This window comes from Diceros bicornis, unplaced genomic scaffold, assembly GCF_020826845.1.
Source record: "Diceros bicornis minor isolate mBicDic1 unplaced genomic scaffold, mDicBic1.mat.cur d_74_multi, whole genome shotgun sequence".
Classification (NCBI taxonomy): Eukaryota; Metazoa; Chordata; class Mammalia; order Perissodactyla; family Rhinocerotidae; genus Diceros; species Diceros bicornis.
In genome coordinates, this window is record NW_026690930.1 from 2,413,567 (window position 1) to 2,432,101 (window position 18,535).

The following is an 18,535-nucleotide window of genomic DNA, read 5'->3' on the forward strand; positions in this document are numbered from 1 at the left end:
TCTTGCACTTTGGAGGCATGGATGCCGGATTGTTCTTGTCTGAGCCCTGAGTGCCACGGGCCCTGTCTGTCACCTTCACCTTACACCTGACATCGCCTCCTCTGATGCAGTTCATTTGCATCACTGCAGAGGTTGTTCATGCAAATGGCTTGTTGACTCAGGCTTGGGACCCAATCTAGCCAAGAGCAGATGGTCCCTGGAACCTTGTTATCAGTGGACATGGATGAAATCATAGAGTTTAGGGATACCAAATAAAGGAAATGTGCATACCTCACTAAGACTCTATACACTCGTCCTTGGAGATTACATCCTGTGAGAGATGCATAAACACAGTCTCCTCCTTTCTTCCTTTTCAGGCACCTGAGAATGGCATCAAAGTAGACATGGTTTCATGTCTCCCCATCCCACACAGCCTTACCTGTGGAAATTTGTACAGTTCCAGCAGCGTTCCAATCTGGGCAGAAATTGCACATGTTGTTCCAGTAAGGGCTGCTAGAGACTTGCTCTCTCTCCTACAGGTGTAATTTGGGATGTCGTTGCCCAGCCCTGAGAGCCAAGTGAGTGAACTCTCCAGTGTCCTCTGTTCATAGTGCAGGACATTATAGAGCTCAACTCCCAAAGATATGTTGGGTAAAAAATGGTGGTTTCTGTTGATTTCCTCAATGGCAAAAACCAAGGCCACAACATACTTATAGTTCTTGTACTGAAACCTGCTGTGATGGATGGGGCTCCTTAGGGAAAAGACTCAAACCACAATTATCTTCAAATCCAATGTAATCACTTAATTAAGGAAGAAAGCCAAGCCAACTCATTCCATCTGTGGCAACAGCTCTCCTGAAGCCTTAGAATTTATAGCTAAAGCAAGTAACATCACCTGGGCTCTGGAACATCCTTACTGAATTCCACACACATGGAGAAAAGTGATGAAGTTTATGAGAAAAGTTTAATGAATGGAAAAGCAGATCACATTCAGAGTGCGTTTTGTAAATGGTTCTTTGGTTCAGGATCCAAAATGCTTGTTCATTTGAACACATCATCAAATGCTTCAGAGAACAGCAATAATATCAACATGAGATTGGAGATAGCCCTGGGGAGGAAGAGTAATTACACCTGAAGGCTCTGGGACAAGCAGAGAAGCACGGCATCTGTGGGTTGAGAATGGTGCAGCAGAAGGCTGGCAATCAAACTGCCTAAACTTCTGCCCCATGAAACTCGTGTATCTGCCACTGTCAACAACCAGGCAGCTAGGAAGAGCTTCAGAGCTCCCATGCAGAAGGAATCACCGTAAGGCAGGAACATCTGGGAGAAGTTTGAAGGAGTTAAAACTGAAAACACTTAGGAGTCTAAGAGACACAGCCTTGTACAGTTTAAAAATTGAAAATGTGATTACCAAAACTGATTCAAATAGAAAATAAAGAGAGAATATTATACAAATGTGGCCATGTGGTTTCAAGAGAACATTTGAGAAAAAAGTTCCAAATATCCACCAGGCCTGGAAGAATTTACATGGGGCGTTGCCTGCACGCCAACTTGGCCAGGAACAAGGTCTCCTGAGCTGGTGTGAATGGAGAGCAGAGGGCGAAAAGAAAAGCATTGAGCCTCTCGTCCTGCAATGTGGAACAAGCTTTCCCTCCAGCATCCAGGTGCCTGAAACTGCGGGGACACATGAGTTGAGCTTGACTTCTGCCCCCAGGAGACTCACCCCAGACCTTCCCTGACAACACACGTGTCATTATAAATAACATGTCAATACATGTGAACATTTAGATGAAATTCACAAATTGCCAGGAAAATGAAAGTTATCAAAACTGTCTCAAGAAGAAATGAGAAATCTGAATAGTGCCATATCTAAAGAAGAAACTGAATCCATAGTTTAAAACATTCCCGCATTTCATCGTGGCCAACACCGCTGCTGGCAAATTCCACCAAACATTCAGGAGAGAAATAATACACATTGACTCTAGCTCTTCCACAGAACAGGAAAAATGGGAAAAACTTTTTGATTTATTTTATGAGAATAGCTTAATTTTGCTACAAAAATCTTACAAGGTCATTACAGGAAAGGAAATTTACAAGCCTCTTTTTTTCTGGAACTAAACTCATGTATTCCTAAAAAAAATTAACCTTCCAAATCCAGCTACATATTTGAAGCAGGCCACATCATGACCAAATTTGCTTTAAGCATTGCCATTCAGTGTGCTACTTCCTGAAAAAGGAGAAATAATAATCTGGGTAACTGCGGTTATTATCTATTATATATATCATGTATAATCTACTATAAACAGAACTGGTCATGTTCTGTTTGTTGGCCTGGGTGGTGTTAACACATGTGTACACTTTTTGATAACTTATCAATCTTTACATTTGGGTTTGTGTTCTATTCTGATTGTATGTCATATTTCAACAAATATGTTTATTAAAAAGAGAAAATGAAAGCACAACAACGAATGAAAAACACAACAGTTATCCAATTGAGAAGTGCCCAGAGGACTAACCAGAAAGTTTGGGGAAAACAAACCGAAACAGACCTAACAAGTTAAAATGCAGAGTTATTTAGAGTCAATACAAACCGGAAATTTACCTTATTGAAGGTGAAATTGTAGAGAGATACACATGTGCATGTGAGTATTCTATCATGTATACATACATGTATGTGATATACATAGGTACATGCATTATATATATGTATGAGTGTTTGTGGACACACACGCACATATGCTTCTCTCTATATATAGAACTTACAGGGGGTATATATATATGTGTGTGTGTGTGTGTGTGTGTGTATCTATACATATACATACGGCTGCTCTGGAGAGGGAGGGAGGGACAGATGTTTACTGACCACCTACAAGGTTTCTCAAACTTAATTTTTCCAACATTTGAAATGTCATTTTTTTAAACTTAATATATGTTTCAATAATACATTTGTATTTTAATGTGTTATACCAGTACAATCCCAGCATTTTTAATTTGTTCATTAATGGCAGAATTCTCCAGCTTGTATGCATTCTCTTGATGCTGTGATGTAATAGGCTGGGCGCTCACAGACTCCCTTTTGTATTCCACAAACCTCAAGTTTGTGGTCTCTCTCTGGCCTGCGGATTTGGACCAAGTTTCTGCACGTGCTCACTAGCTGTTCTCCAAAATTCACTCTAACCACCACTGTTGGGAGCATACACAAGGAAGAAGCCCTAGGGTGGAGGTGTGTGTATGTGAGGCACGCAGAGCACTGGGGGTGCCCAAGGGCCAGCTGGGGAGATCCATGGATGAGGCGTACCCCACAAGTCGTGGGAGACTTCTTGATGGAGTGCTCAGTGCAGTTACAGGATCCACATCCTTTAAAGCCCTCTAAGAGTACCTATCTGCCAATGCCCCCAAACTCTTCAACCCATCCAGACTCATATTTTTGTGCTTCAACAGAGGGCTGGAACTTCTCTTCTTGAAACCTGGACTTCACAAAGGCCCTCTCCTCTGTGTGTCATGATCTAAGACAGTGTTTTCAGGGGTTTCCATGCAGCAGCTGAAAGGAGCTTGAGCTGGTTCACGGGCCACTGTAGGGTCCAGAGCTGGGACCAAGGTCTGTCTGCCTATTACCAGATGCATGGCTGGGTGAGACTCCCTCTGGGTCCCTTGGCATATGGTGCTGGATCTCACTTCTCCCACAAAGGCACTTTTGTCTATGGATGGATGCCAAAGCATTGTTAGTGCAGGAGTAGAAAAACAGGAGGTGTCTTATTCCACCATGATGCTGATATCACTCTCCTTTGAATTACAGAGATTCAAATTTGACTCAGTTTTTCAGGAGCCTGCTATTTGCCTACAATTCTCTACAACCTCAGACTCTCCCAGACCCACTCTATGAAGGACATAGAAAGAATGTTCTCAGATCTACTTACAAGGGCCAGGCAAATAAAAGCCAACAAATTGGTTCTGGTCATTCTGCTGGGAACAGAGGGCAGTGGACGTCTCGTACATTCTGGTTTGGACACAAGACTTCTTGTTCTCTGTGGATGAATAAACAACAAGAAAAGAGAGCCTGTGGTAGGTAAATACATGCTTTATTCATCTGAAAAGTTCATTTCCTCCCCTTCATCTTGAAGGTTAGCGTAGGGAGAGAGCACGGGTAGTTTCTACTGTTCACCTTCTCCCTTAATATTCAGAACAGAGAATCAGTTTTATTTTGGGTGCCAATTCAACAAACTAAAAGATAAAATTCCTAACCCTTCTTGCAGATAAGAGTGACCAGACCAAATTCAGGCCAATGATGTGTGACAAGAAGTATGGAGTGGGGGTTTGTGGAGGCTGCACAGATGGAACTGACATAGATGGGAGGTTCAGCATTAGACATATGTGACACCAATCCACAGGTGTTGTAGGTATTATCTCATATACACCTGACGATGTTCCTAGAAAGCTGTTTTTAGCACCATCCCCATTGTGCAGGTTGGGAGACTGGGGAGATCTTGAGAGGTACAGTGGCTTTTCCAGGACACAGAACTGGTAGGATAAAAGAGGTGTGACTTCAGCTCTGTCTCCTCAAAGCTGGACACTGGTTCCACTCCCAAGGAGCTGTGGGGAGGGTGGTGATAGATATTTGTGTACAGTGACGGAGATGATATGGGCAAGGAGGGAGAGTAGCCAACAGCCTAGCGGGGGCTTTGGGTGGGTCTGATTGAAGGAAGGGGCCAAGTAATAGAACCTTGAAGAAGTGACCTCACTTCCTTGGTGACAGCCCCCAACAGAACTTAGAACTCTGGTTACCAGGCACCCACACTGTAACCACAGCCTCCTGTCCAGTTCATTTGAGTGGAGACACTCGACACAGCAGGATGTTCTCGTGTTGTCCCGTGACTTTCCGAGGCTCTGGCCCCCGGAAAGCCAAGAATGAGAGCATATTAAGTCGCTTTAGACATTGGCTCAGCCCTCACCTCGAATGTCTGTGGCCTTTTGGCAGGAGGAACCATCAGGTAACAGCGTAGCCCAGGGCCGGCCACTCTAGGTCAGGCCACAACTGTGATCCCAAATGGACAGCCCCACACCCCTTGACCCTCATTGTGTGTGTGTGTGTGTGTGTGTGTGTGTGTGTGTGTGTGTGTGGGAGGTGGAGTTAGAGAAGGTAGTATGAGGAGGAACCACCCTGAGCAGGAGCAGGTAGCTAAATGGTGGAGATCTGGTTGTGTGTCATGTTCATACTGAAGATCTTGGCTGCACGAGAGGATGGTGAGTGCTGGGGACCAAGCTCTTCTACCCACATGTGAATCCCAGGCCGTCGAGGTGTCATCACATTCCTTCCCTGATGGAGACTATGCAGATGCCCCTCTGTGCCTGAACTGTGGTGGGGTTTCCCTCTGTGGCAAAGTCCAGGCAGGCCCTTGATGCCTCCTGGCCTGACTTCTGGGCACTGTCACTGCAGAGCTGCACCCAAGTGATGGTTGAGGAGCTGGTAGATGGTTTCCAGTTCGCCATCTCCCTGGAGCGGACACAGGTGCACCAGTCCATCAATGAAAAGGGCTGGTCTGAGGTGAGTGTGGGAGCAGAGGGGTCTTCATACCCAGGACTCTGAGATGACCAAGGCACTACTAGAATGCAGACTCAAATCTGAGTCTCCCCTGGAACTCCCCAGGGTTATCTCATTAGAGTGCTCCACAGTCCCACTCCCAAAGGAATCTGGACCTCCACTCCTTCCCACCAGCTACACAGGAGGGTAGAAAGTCACCTGAATCCTCCCGCTGGTTCACCATGATGTCATTGAGTGTATGTCCCTCCTCCTCTCCCTCAGTGTGAGCATGAGTCCACCGTGAATTTAAATGAGGCCTGCAGGATGCGGGCCCTCCAGACAGGTATGATGGAGAAGCTGACAGATTCCATCGCACCAGCTTTCCTGAGGAGGAACATCTCTAGCTTCACCACCTTCATGGTCAACTACTCGGCCTTAGACACATCCCACCAGGTCCTGGACCAGCTGTTTACTAGGTGAGTGGCCACTCCCTCCTCAGCACAGTGGTGACTCTGCCCCCTGCCAGCTGTGTGTCTTGCGAGTGTCACCAAATCTCTCTGAGCCTCAGTTTGCTTCTCTGAAAAGTAGGGTGGGAGAGGATAAATTTCATGGGGATCTTGTAGGAACTCATGGGATCAGCCATGGCGGGTGCTTACCTGGTGCCTGGCTCTGCAGAGAGGGCTGTGGACGTGCGGTGGTTGTTCATGGTGTTTATTTCTCTCTTCCCCGTGAAAAGTAGTCTGCCTCACCCATCTCTGAGATGTGGCCTTTCTGAGTTTGGAAAAGCACATGGAAACCACCCTGTCAAGGAGTTGGAGATTCCATCCAGCTGGTCCTGGTCCTTTTCCTTGGGGTAGCCAATCAAGGATCTCTGGGCCAGCAGAGAGGACCTAGACCCACTCAGGTGTCTGGGATGGTTCTGGGTGGACTACATTCATTCAACCATGTAGATTAAGCACCTACTGCATGCAGGACATTTGGAGACAGTAAACTCAGTGAATGAAGGAGACACAATGCGTGGCCTCAATTTCCGTCTGAGAGTCAGACATTGACATTAGACATCATTCGCAGGTCTTGTCATCCACCGTCCATCCCAAGGGATGCCCTCATAGCCTCCTTTACATCTGGAGGCATCTCCCCTTATTCCAGCCAGGAGGGCAGAGCGCAGGACCACCTAAAAAAGTGAGTGGTCTTTGGGTCCAGAAGGACGGCCTCCTGTCTCTAAAGAACAAGCTGTGGGGGGAGAGATGGAGGCTGTGGCTGAGGGGAGCCTGTCAGAAGCCGCATCTCACGCATCTTTTGATTCCCATGGGAAGGCAGAGGCCCGGTGGCTTCCACTCCAGGAGGACAGGAGTCAAAGAGCTATGGATGGGTGCCAGGACCCCTGGGAACCAGAGGGGTGGCTGGGCTGAGTTCTCCCCTAGAAACCCATTCCCACCACAGACCCATTTGAATCTGCCTCCCCTTCTCCACATCTACCTCTTCTGACCACCGCCTCAAGGCCCAGAACAGGAGGTGTGTGAGCAACCTGGTCACAAACCTGTCTCAGTGCTCAATCCAGTTGCACAAGTGCATGGAGGGCTGGGGTGGGCTGTGTCCCAGACCTTCAGGAGAAGAGTGTCAGTGGGAAGAGAGTCACAACAGACTCTGTGTCAACCTGCTGGATAAGCAGGCCTGCCACTGCCAGGACAGCCTCACAGGGGTCAGGGCTGCCATGTGGCTCTCACCTGGATGGAGAGGGGCAGGCATAGGGTCCAGTCCCAAGCCAGGGTGTCTTGGGTGAGAAGTGTGGAGGGAAAGGCCAGGCCTCTGACTCTGTTGCCCAATTGCCCCTCCCAGTGCCATCTCTTCTCTGGTGGGAACCAGCCTGAACCCAGGGCATGATTTCTGGGAGCTCCTGCACCATCCCTGCTTCAGCATGAAGCTGGCCTCTCTGCATCTCAGCTTGCCTGGCTCGGGGCTTCAGGGCCACGCCTACCTTCTCCAGGTCCAGCTGGAGCATCCACGGCCCATTGAGGCAGAGCTGGAAGGTGAGGCGACTGCAGTCTGGGATGACAATTTGCAGAGTGTTCGGAGGCTTGGTTCACTTCAAGGCAGTGGGGTCTTTCCTGGCTTTGACAGGCACAGGGGAAGTCAGCTACTTGAGTGACAGTTTCTTTCTCCTGCTGCAGTACCATCTCCAGAGCTCCCTCCAGCTCCAGCGCCAGAGCAAGGGCCAGCTCCATGGCTAGATCCAGCTCCAGCTCTAGTTCCACCACCTGTGCTAGAGCTGGATCCAGTGTCACCTCCATCAGTCCCTCCAGGGCCAGAGCCACCACTAACCTCAGCTCCAGCCCCAGTGCCAGCTCCTGAGCTGGAGCCAGCTGGACCATTGGCTCCAGGGAGAATCCTCCCTCCACCTGGGGAGATAACAGCAGAGCCACATCCAGCCCCAGAGCCCGCCTGCCCCTGGGACGTGACCACCAAGAAGCTGCTGAGGGAGGAGAAGCCTGACTTCTTGGAGTTCCCTCCCCGGCTGGTGGCAGAGCAGTTGACACTGATGGATGTGGTGAGCAGCGGGGCTCTCAGGGCAGGTGGGGCCGGCCTTCCCTGTGCCATCAGCTGCCCCAGACCTGCCACTTCCTGATCCAGAATCCCATGATCTCGGTCCAACCTCTTGCTTCCCCACTTACCCTCATGTGACCTGAGCAGCCTTCTTCACTCCCAAGACTTTGCTGTCCTCATGTGGACAGTAGGGGTGGACTTTGAGAGCAGCTGCCATGCAGAGTGGCTGTGCAGGTGGATGAGGTGGAGCAGAGAGGAAGTTGGTCAGAGTCTGCGCTTTGGTGGGGGAGGGGAGCACACTGAAGTGCTGTCTTGTCCTTGGGTAGTTCACTCATTTGCCCAGGAGGCCTCAACAGCCTCAGCACTAATTAGGCACTTAATGTGTACATGACTACAAGGCAGACAAACAAAGCCCGTGGTTGTTGCTGCCTTGGGGGAATGTGCATCTGAAAGAGGAGTCAGACCCCGGGATGGTCAGAATGGGTGGAAGATGCCCCTAGAGATGGTCATGCAGGAGCTGAGTTCTGGGGCATGGAGGAAGTGAGACTGGGCGGCGAGCAAATGCCACTTCCCTGCGCCACAGTATCGGTTCCTGGGTCATCCTGTGCTGGGTGCCCTCAGGGGACACAGGCAACACCTAGGGACTCCCACAAGCCTCAGGCCGCATTCTCAGCTTCCTGAACTCCAACTCTCACCACTGACCCGGCCTGGGACTGGGGGCTGCAGATACTGAGCTAGGCTATGGCAGGGCTGGGTGACACTCCCTGTCCTCCCCAGGAGCTCTTCAAGACAGTGAGGCCCCACGACTTCCTGGACTCCATCTGGTCCCAGTGTGACAACAGGGGCAATGAGCACCTGGCACCGACCATCCATCCCACCGTGACCCACTTTAACAGATTGGTCCAATGTGTTGTCACCACCTGCATTGTGGACCCGAGCATGACGGCCCAGGACAGGGCCAGGGTGGTGGAGCTCTGGATCCAGGCGGCCAAGGTAAGATGTGGGAGGCCCTGGGAGCCCCTCTCTGGAGTCGGGGGAACTGCCCCTTCTCCTTTCTCAGCTCTCATGTTTGAAGTCCGTGGTCTGAGCCTTTGCACAATCCTTAGGCCCCTCCTGCCAGGCCTCGATGACCTGACTCCTGGTCCCAGTGGTGGGAAGCTCACCCCTTCCTGGGCTCCTTTCTTGGCTTGAGCTGAAATCCTCCTCCCTGGAAGTATTCCTCATCAGGTTCCAGCTGTGCCCTTCCCGGGTTCCCTGAGCTGCTGTCTCATCCAGGACAGGAGACGTCAATGAGGCGACAGAAGCCAGAGGAAGCAGGGCTCCAGCTCCCCCTCACAGCTCATTCTCTTCCCTTCCCCAGGAATGCCATGGCCTGAGGAACCTTTCCTCTCTCCACGCGATCTTCTGGGCTCTGGAGGGCCCCTCCATTCAACATTTAAAAGAGACGTGGAGACAGGTGTCCAGGCCTCTCTCCATGCGAGCACCACCTGGGTGGACCAGACACCGCCCACAGGGCTGGCATTGCCCTTCAGTCAGTTGGGACCTCCTGGGAGACAGCAAACCCTGGGGTTAGGGTCTGACCTGGTTGGCAGGCTGGAAGTCTTTCTGAAAACTTAGGCCAGTGGTTCTGCTTCAGGAATCAGTTTCCCCAAGTGACAGATCATGGCTTGAACCAAATTGAAGATTTTCAAGTGTTTGCAGCAACAGAACTCTCTGTCCACGTGAAATTAAGACTGTTTAAAACACATCTGCTGAGAAAATAAGAGAATGGAGGCCCCAGGTGACAATAGGAGAGCCCCCTCCCCAGTCCCAGACACCTCAGGGCTCAGAGGACACAGTGAAAATGTTCATCCAGGCTGTCTGGATCTTCTGGGTTTTCAAACAAAAGGGATTTACCCTCAAACCACTCCACAGTGTTTCTTTCCTTTTTTCCCTCCTCAGGAAGAACTGTCAAATGCTTAAAAACATCCTCCAAACATGCCACCGGGAGAGCAGGAAGCTTCTCAAGGAGGTGAGTGGAGGCTGGAGACCTGGAAGGACGGGAGGTGAGGTGGGGAGGGACCAGGCAGGATGTGCTTTGGTAAGTTTTTCACTTAAGGTTCCCCGAGAAATAACGGTCTGTCTTGTCCAGCTGGACAGGAAGCGGGGGGTGTGAGCTGCAGGGGCAGGTGGGGACTGTTTGGGGCAGGAGGCCTTGGTCACGGGATACAGTGGTGTCGCCTGGACTGTTCCAAGAGGTGAGGAGCTGGCAGAATGAGCAGGTGTCTGGCTTCCATGCGGACCCATCAGCTGGCCCTCATCATCCTCCAGGCTGGCGGGTGGATGGAGTGGGTGGGGGTTCCTTTCTTCATAAAGCAGCCCAGTCTGTCCTCAGGAAGCCAGGCCCCTGCTGCTCCTTCTGTCTTCACTGCACCTCGCAGGGGAGGACATTCTGCCTGTCCCAGGGATGGGCACTGTGAGGTCACACAGGCCTTGTGGACACAGGGGCTGCACAGCCTTGGGCCAAATGGTGGATCTGGGACAGAACTGTGTGCTCTCTGGGACTGTGCACTCTAGTCCGATAGTGGTCACTGCTGACAAACCAGTGAGTCTCCCCCAGTGCCTTGTCGACAAGGATATGCCCCAGATGGCAATGAGAATTATCGAGGAACCTACAGATTCTTAATGGCCCCCATCGAGGCCCTGGCAGGAGGGGCCTAAGGATTGTACAAAGGCTCAGACCACAGACTTTAAACATGAGAGCTGAGAAAGGAGAAGGGACATTAGAAGTTTCCATGTGAAAAAGGATGCAAATGTCACCATTACACAGTGCCGTGGTCAACTCCTACACTGTCACTCAGATGTGGCACACGGGGGTCCCCTTCCTGAGTGAGTGAAGGAGGAGTTCTGTGCAGGGACAATCCTGAGGGGATCCTAGGGAGCTGAGGACTTTGGCATGGCCTCAGGTCCAGCCTGGTGTCAGAGAATCGCAGGGGGCTGGAAAACACAGAAGCCACTTGCATGGGACCCTGAGACACCTTGTGCCTCTCCATCCATGGCTCAGGTTGACTGAGGGCCTCAACACACCCCGAGAGTCCAGAGAACAGGACATTGGTCCCAGGTGTGTCTGGAGGAGGAGTGAAGGCCGGGGGCCAGGGCCTCTGGCTGGGAGGGGGAGTGGTCTCCTCTGCGGGCCCTTGAGCAAGTCACTGCCCCTCTGTGGGCCTCGGTCTCCTCATCTCGGAAATGGAGGGAGATGATCTGTGGTGCAGGCCTCACAGGGGTGATGAGGTACAAGGGGGAGAGGAATGTGCAGGAGCTTTGTGCTCCTCCTCCTTGAGGGGGGGGGACAGCACTGGTGACAGTCAGATGACACTGAGTCCTCAGGGGACCCTGAGAGGCATGGGGAGTCCTCACACTTTCCTGATGAGGATAGAGGCTTAGGGGCCTGGGCAGGCCGGAGGGCACAGAGGAGGGAGTGTTGGAGCTGGGAGTGATCTAGAATCAGGGCACCCTGGAATGGGAGCAGCCATAGACACCAGATGTCCAGGGTCCAAGATCAGGGGCCTGGGAGACATGGGGAAGGGAACATGGGCTCCCTGAGCCTGTCCTTGACCCTGCAGGAGGTGACATCTGTGAGGGCCACCCTGGAGATTGACCCCCAGGGAGCCCAGGAGAGGCAGCAGCAGCAGGTGAGGTGGCCTGAGGGGGAGGGTCTAGGTGTCAGAGGAGGGGTCACTCACCTCATGGCTGGAGGCATCCCTAAGAGAGCGGTCCCTCCTCCTCCAGCCAGCTCCTGGAGCCCAAGAGCCTGAAAGGCCTGCACTGGAAGTGACCAGGAGGAGGCCTGGAAGAGCTGGGCCCAGGATGGGTTAGGGAGGGGACGGGCAGGGACCACATACCCTGGGATTTGCCAAAAGCCGCCCCTTGGAGGTGACTGGAGAAGTTGGGTGGTCCTGGAGGGGGCAACTGGGGGAGGCCGCGGAGGGTCCTAGGCTGTTCTCTGTGGGAGTCTGTGGTAGGCAGAAGGCTGGGGTGAAGGGATTTGGGGGAGGGTCCATGGGGGCACCTGAGAGTTGGGACTCATCTCACCACTCCCACCCTGATTTCACAGGGTGTCGTCCCCTTCCTGGGCACGTTCCTCTATCACCTGAAGCTGCTGGACATTGGGATGGCGGATGATCTGGAAGTGAGTGAGCCTGGAGGTGGGGACAGGGAGCAGGATCCTGAGGTTTGGGAGGCGAGAGCCCTGCACTGAGACCTGAGCTCTCAGTACCTGGCAAACCTCCTCTCATGAGAGCCCCATGGCCACCCCTGGGAGCTGGGGAGTCAGGCACATCTTAGCAATGCGTGAATAGACGCCGCGCATAAGCCCCCCACCAGTCTACCTGGGCTGGTGAAGCTCATAGCTGCCTGCCTGCAGAGCTGCAGGAGGCTGTGTCTGAGATGGATTCAGCCTCCCCCTCGGGCCCTGCCCCTGGGGGAGTGCCATCAGCCCCTGCAAGTGAGGAAGCACTTCTGTGTTTCAGCTGTCCCTTCCTCCCTGAGGCCTCAGTCTCCCCGTCTGTCATCAGAGAGGGTGTGCTACATAAGGTCTCTGGCCTCAGCTCCCCTGTCCCTCCTGCTCTGGAGCCCAGAGCCTGGCCCAGTGTCAAGTTCTCTTTGTGGAAGGTCTGCCCTCTGCTGGGCCCTGACATTCCTGTAGCCTGAAAGGGGTGGGATGGGGGTTGGTTCTGGGCTTAGGGGGCTGTTTCTGATGGACATTGGCTGTCTGCCTTCCAGGGAAATCGGGTCAACTTCCAGAAATGGTGTGACGTGAGCAGCTATGGGGAGGGTGGGGATGTGGAAATCAGAGACCTCGCCTGGCAAGACTTTCTCTGTCCTCATCCCTTGGGTCTTACATTTATTGGGAGAGTCAGATCCACAAAGCTGGGAATCCCGTCACGTTGGCGGGTGCGGGAGGGGCTGGCATCAAGGACACCTTCCTGGGTGAGGTACTAATTCAAGCCAACTGTGAGGACAGGCAAGTCCTGAATGGAGTGGGAAGGAAGGAGGGGTCCCGAGTGAGCACAGACCCCAGACCAGATCCTCACTCCACACAAGTCCCTGGCAGCGTTCCCCACCCAAGCCCTGTCTGCATCCTGTCCTTCCTCCCAGAAATTCAAAGTCATCTGGAGGATCCAGCTGCTCCAGCAGGCTGCAAATGCATATGACCTGGAGCCCGACGAGCGATTTGGGGCCTGGTTCCAGGCCATGGAGCCCATCAGTGTCCATGAGAGGTGAGGGGGACAGGAGTTGGGTGAGGGCAGGGCAGACTCTCTCTGATGTCCAGCTCCAGAGCCTGTGGCCTGGATCGCTGATCAGCCACAGAAGTCGTAGCGTGGTGACCCATGGGGCACTGGGACTCATCTGCTGGCAGGTTCTGGGAGGGGCACCTGAGGTGTGGCTCCTGGTAGCTCACAGGCCACTCTGTCCTGTAGCTACTGGGTCTCTAGCCGGCTGGAGCCCGCACACCAGAAGGCGAGCAAAATGCGGCTCTTCAGGAGAAAGAGGAACCAGACATCCTCCAGTTCAGGGCCAAGTGAGTGTTGGGACCAGGAGCAACTGAATCCAGGGGCTCAGTACAGCTTCGGGCTAAGCATGGGCCTCGATCCCAGCTCCACTGCTGAGCAGTCCTGGGACAGGCCGCTCCCCTCTCCTCTCTGGGATTTAATTGAATCCTCTGAAATGGGTGATGCTAAATGATGCCTCTCGCATCAGGGACAAACGGGGTGCTGTTGATGGACTGAGCACTTGGCACAGAGTTTGGCTCAGAGTGCAGGGGTGCAGGGAGGTGTGCCATGAATCACAGGGAGGGACCTCAAAATAGTCTGTTTCTTCTCTTCAGCCACCACGCCCTTGGCGATGAGCCGTCACACTCTGGAGACCACAAGTGCAGCTCCTCCTGACCAGCAGTGACACTGGCGCCCTCGTGGTGCACCGGGCCAGCTCTTCCCACCCTGAGTGAACGATGACATCCTAAGACTTTCCCTGGTTTCCCCTAAAGCCCCAGAGGGAGGGCACCACCCCTTCCAACTCCCTGACATCTCCACCCCTGCGACCGTTAACCCATTGGGGAGGAGTGATATTATTTCTTTAATAGTAAATGGTAGATTTGACTCTTACGTTATATCCTGTTTCTGTCGCAGCCTGGGTGTTGTGGTGTGGTTCTTTCACTTCTTATGCTCATGTAAAAGAGACACAGAATCTTATTTTCCTGCTTGAATTAAGAACTTGTGTATGGTCACATCTTATTGTATGTGGGAGAAGGGAGGAGGGCCAGCCTCCTGCCTGGCTACTGAATGACACCCTCAAGTCCCCCTTCCTCAGAGGACAGGTGCATTTCTGTGTGGTTCACCTGGGCCAGGAGCAGAGACATCCCCTCAGATCTCCCTGGATGTCGAGGTTGGAGGGACTTTCCCAGGCAGAGCAATAACCACTGAAATGTGGGTGTCTTTCAAATAGCACTTACCAGGACCATGTCCATCCCCAGGACAGTGGCTGTCTTTCTACAGCTTATCAGGAAGAAGGAATGATTTTTGCTTCTCTTGTTAATGTTTCTTTGATCAGATATTGGAAATTGCCGTTTGCTAACCAGTCTCTGGATTTGCATCAACACTAAATGAGGAAAAATATAAAAAGATAAAAGTTTGCATGTGGAACAGACAAGGCCAGAGGAACACCATGTGCAGATGGACTAGGGGCCGACAGGACATCCCCATCAGGCCGCCTCTAGTCCTCCCTATTCACCCTTCGCCTAGATTGGAAACCTGGGATCCTGGCCCATGCCCTAGGAAGTCCTTTTCCCGCTTGTTTCATATCCAGAGGGAAAGATTCATGATGCAGCTTTTAAAGCTACAACAGGACTTTGTTCCATAAACCTCACTGCTCCCTGTGAACTAGGATTTCCAGCATCCCCGCACTTCCTTGTATGATTCTTTTTTGGCAGAAATTCCCTAGAAGGCCCCCAGCCTCTCTGTCAGGTACATCGTGGCCATTCCTCCCTGGCTGGGCCTGATGGATCAGTGGTGAGCTCTGGTTTGCCAGGACAATAGACCTTAATCCTGTCCACTGAATGACCCACACCGTCCCTTGCTGCCCTGGGTGACATCTGGGCCCATGTGGTTCTGAGGTCCATGGTCTTAGACAATCACTAGTTTACATACTCAGTCGTGTCGTTACTGACTTGTCCCAAATTGGCAGCTGGGCCTGAGCGAATAGAGCACTTAGTCCCTGGGACTGCTGTGTTCTTTTCCCCAGTCTGTGCTGAGGATATGTGGATTTGTGTTACAGGGATGTGAAACTTTCCTGTTGGGAGTTTTGAAAGATGAGACAGGAGAGGGTCAGGTATAGAAGTGGGTCCAGCAGGGGAATTCCACCAATCTTAGACACCACAGACACAACAGATACCACCTTAACAATTAAAATACTGAAATGCTCCCCACGTGGGTGGTGAACAGACACTGCTCAGAGCTCATGCTGAGAATCCACCCGACGACGTGGAGCTAAAGTCTTAGCACCTGGCATTTTGAACATCATGCCCTGGAAACACCCTGTAAGACAAGGGCCATTGTCTTGAATTCCTTGGTACTTCTTCCCCCTCCTTTCTGAAGGCTGCAAGTGTCACCCACGGATGCCTTTTCAGTTCAGCCTGAAGCAGAGTAGAAATCCTGGTTCCCACAGCCCAGGTCCTTCCTTTCAGGACACTGCCATCCAGGAAAGAAAGAATTCATGCATCAGTGTAGACACACAAACACACACACTCATATCCCACCCAAATCCCAAGATGCATGAACTACTAAGAGATTAAAAGTGACTTCAGAAACAGATCAACCAATTGCAAAAGAAGGGTTTCATGAAGATCCTGACTCAAATAAAATGTAAAACCAGGAAATAACCTTGACAAAACTGGGAGACTTGGGATACTGACTGGACAGTTGATTATCCGAATGACATTTTTATTTTTGTGTGTGATAATATTATTGTGTTTGTGTTCCAAAATCCCTCATCTGTAAGAGAAACGGAAATATTTACAGCTGAAATGATGTGCTCTCAGCCATCTCTTCTGGTTAATTCTCGGGGACTTGGTGTGAGGATAAACAAAGCCAGATGGTATACGAGTTGACAATCTTTGAAGCAAGTAACAGGTTCACAGAGATTGATTTTTCTCTACTCTGAGATTTAGAGATTTTTGAAAACCTTCAGAACACAATTTTGATAAATGTAGTATACTTGCTGTTCATATTACAATGTTACAAATTAAAACATCACAAATTTAAAGCAATGCTTCTCCTTCCTGACCTAAGGAAGCTCTCTCTCAGTCTGGCTTCTGTGAATGACCTGATGATGCCACCAGTTATTCACTTATCACGTGTTTGTGGAGTAATTCCTTTGTGCTCTGTGTTGTGTGCAAGGCGAACACATTTCCACGACTCTGGATCTCGTGTGGGAAGGAAGGCAATGAGCCTGCTGCAAGCTTCACTAAGTGGAGAATAATGCCTCCAGGGGGTGTGCTCATTTTTAATATTCCAAAATCAAAGCTACACAAGTTTGCCAGGTAACAGATAAGAGATACTTAATTCATGATATTGAAATCACCTATGTCTGAATTACCATGTGACAATGAAGAGAAGATTGATGGATTTTGTTATAATTAGATGCACAATCATAGTGCTGGCCCCTGGCCAGGTGGTTAGTTTGGCATGTTCTGCTTTGGTGGCCCAGGTTCAGTTACCAGGCACGGACCTACAATAGTCATTAGCAGCCATGCCGTGACGGTGACCCACACACAAAGTAGAGGAAGATTGGCAACAGATGTTAGCTCACGATGAATCTTCCTCAGCAAAAAAAAAAAAAAAAAGCAAAATCACAATAAAATTTATGGAAGCGGATTTAATATAAATTAACAGACAAATCTTGTTCAAGTAGGTATCATCTCTTCATTGAGTGTAAGTTCTAGAAAATACAAATGTAACTTCAAAACACTAATTCCTCAGCTTCACTTCTCCTATCAATTTTAATATAAAAAGGAGAAAACTCATGGTAAATAAAAATTGAGGTTTACCATGAAAGGTCAAGATCATGATGGCCGTTACAAAGAGATGCTGTGAGAGGCAAACCTGTCTCATGGGGAATTTCTCATCGGCACCACTCTCCTTTTCTTTAGAACTGATGTTGCCTTCCTCACTGTGTTTTCAGGATGCCTTTTTTGGCTCCTTGCTCTCTCTGCCTCCCTGGCAATCTCGTCTGTCCTCGAGGCCACCGTCAGTCTGTCCCATGCTTTTCCTCACTTTCTGTGTCTGTCTCCTGATATCTCTAGAAGATGCCCGTTGCCTGCAGAGGGGCTGTGAGCGACCCAGACCCATCCCTGGACTCATCTCTGCCCAATATGGACAGTGGGCCGGGGTGGGCTCAGGGTGTACAGATGTACAGGTGTACAGATGCCTGGCCCCAGCATGGTCCAGGGATTCACATGGGCCAGTCTGTGCGACTGTTTAGAAGGTATTTGCGACTCCAAAGAACGTAAGAGTTCTCCTTCACTGCTGCAGGCCTGGAGTCCCTGCAGTCTACAGTATCCACAGACCTTCTGCGGCTTCTCCAAGGTCTCCTCCCACTGACTGCACCTGACCTCACCGCCAGGATGGGCAGTTAGTCCAGTAACTGGCCTCTGGAACATACAGCTGTTTAGGCTTCTGGATGCGTAGAACTTCAGTTTTCTGATTGGGTTTAGTTTCATGGTCTTACTGTTTCCACTATGAAGTCGGGCCATGTTTTTTGAGCTTTCTCTTTCAAAACAAAATAAAATCTGAAATTTGAACAAAATGGATGATGAAGATTACCATCCATGGAGATCGTTCTCAGCTCACATAGATATTCCACCCTCCTTCTCTCCCTGGACACATGCGTCTCAATTCACACTGTGCATCACAATCATTGGAGGGTTTTTAAAACTCAGAGTGCTGGACCTCAACCCAAGTAGGTCTAGGGAAGGAATGGAGACTTTTCATTTCTAAGAGGTGATGTTGATCCTGCTGGTACAGGGACCACATGTGGAGAACAGGATTCAGTGACACCATCAAGCTGAGGTGAGACAAGGACAGAAATAGCCAGGTCATTATCTAGTGTCAAATCCAGACCAACTTCCCTCCGCCATCTTGCTTCAGGATGTTCCTCTCCTCCTCTCTCTGTCATGGTCAAATTCACACATGCTGGTTCCCCACAGCCAACTGTTATTGGGACACACGACTTCCAAGGACTCCATAGATCCTTTTAGTGCCTCATCTCTAATGAAATTACTCACTATTCCATTATTAGTCATTCAGTTCCGCACCCCGATCCTATCTTCACCCAAAATTCTCCTGCTCACAAATCAGTAATTCACAAACACCATATTCCCACCACAAATTTCCACATTTCCAGTTTTTACACAAATAAATCCACTCTAAATAATCATTCTTCAATAAACTAGATTACTCC

The 18,535-nt window shown here is 50.7% G+C and overlaps 1 long non-coding RNA gene across 1 annotated transcript; it reads left to right on the top strand.

Moving 5' to 3' along the window:
* The first annotated feature begins 11,670 nt into the window (after nt 1-11,670).
* On the top strand, nt 11,671-13,293 carry LOC131402380 (uncharacterized). Its single transcript, XR_009218610.1, has 3 exons — nt 11,671-11,712; nt 12,135-12,209; nt 13,178-13,293. It is a non-coding gene; the product is annotated as an uncharacterized LOC131402380 (long non-coding RNA).
* The last annotated feature ends 5,242 nt before the right edge of the window (nt 13,294-18,535 follow it).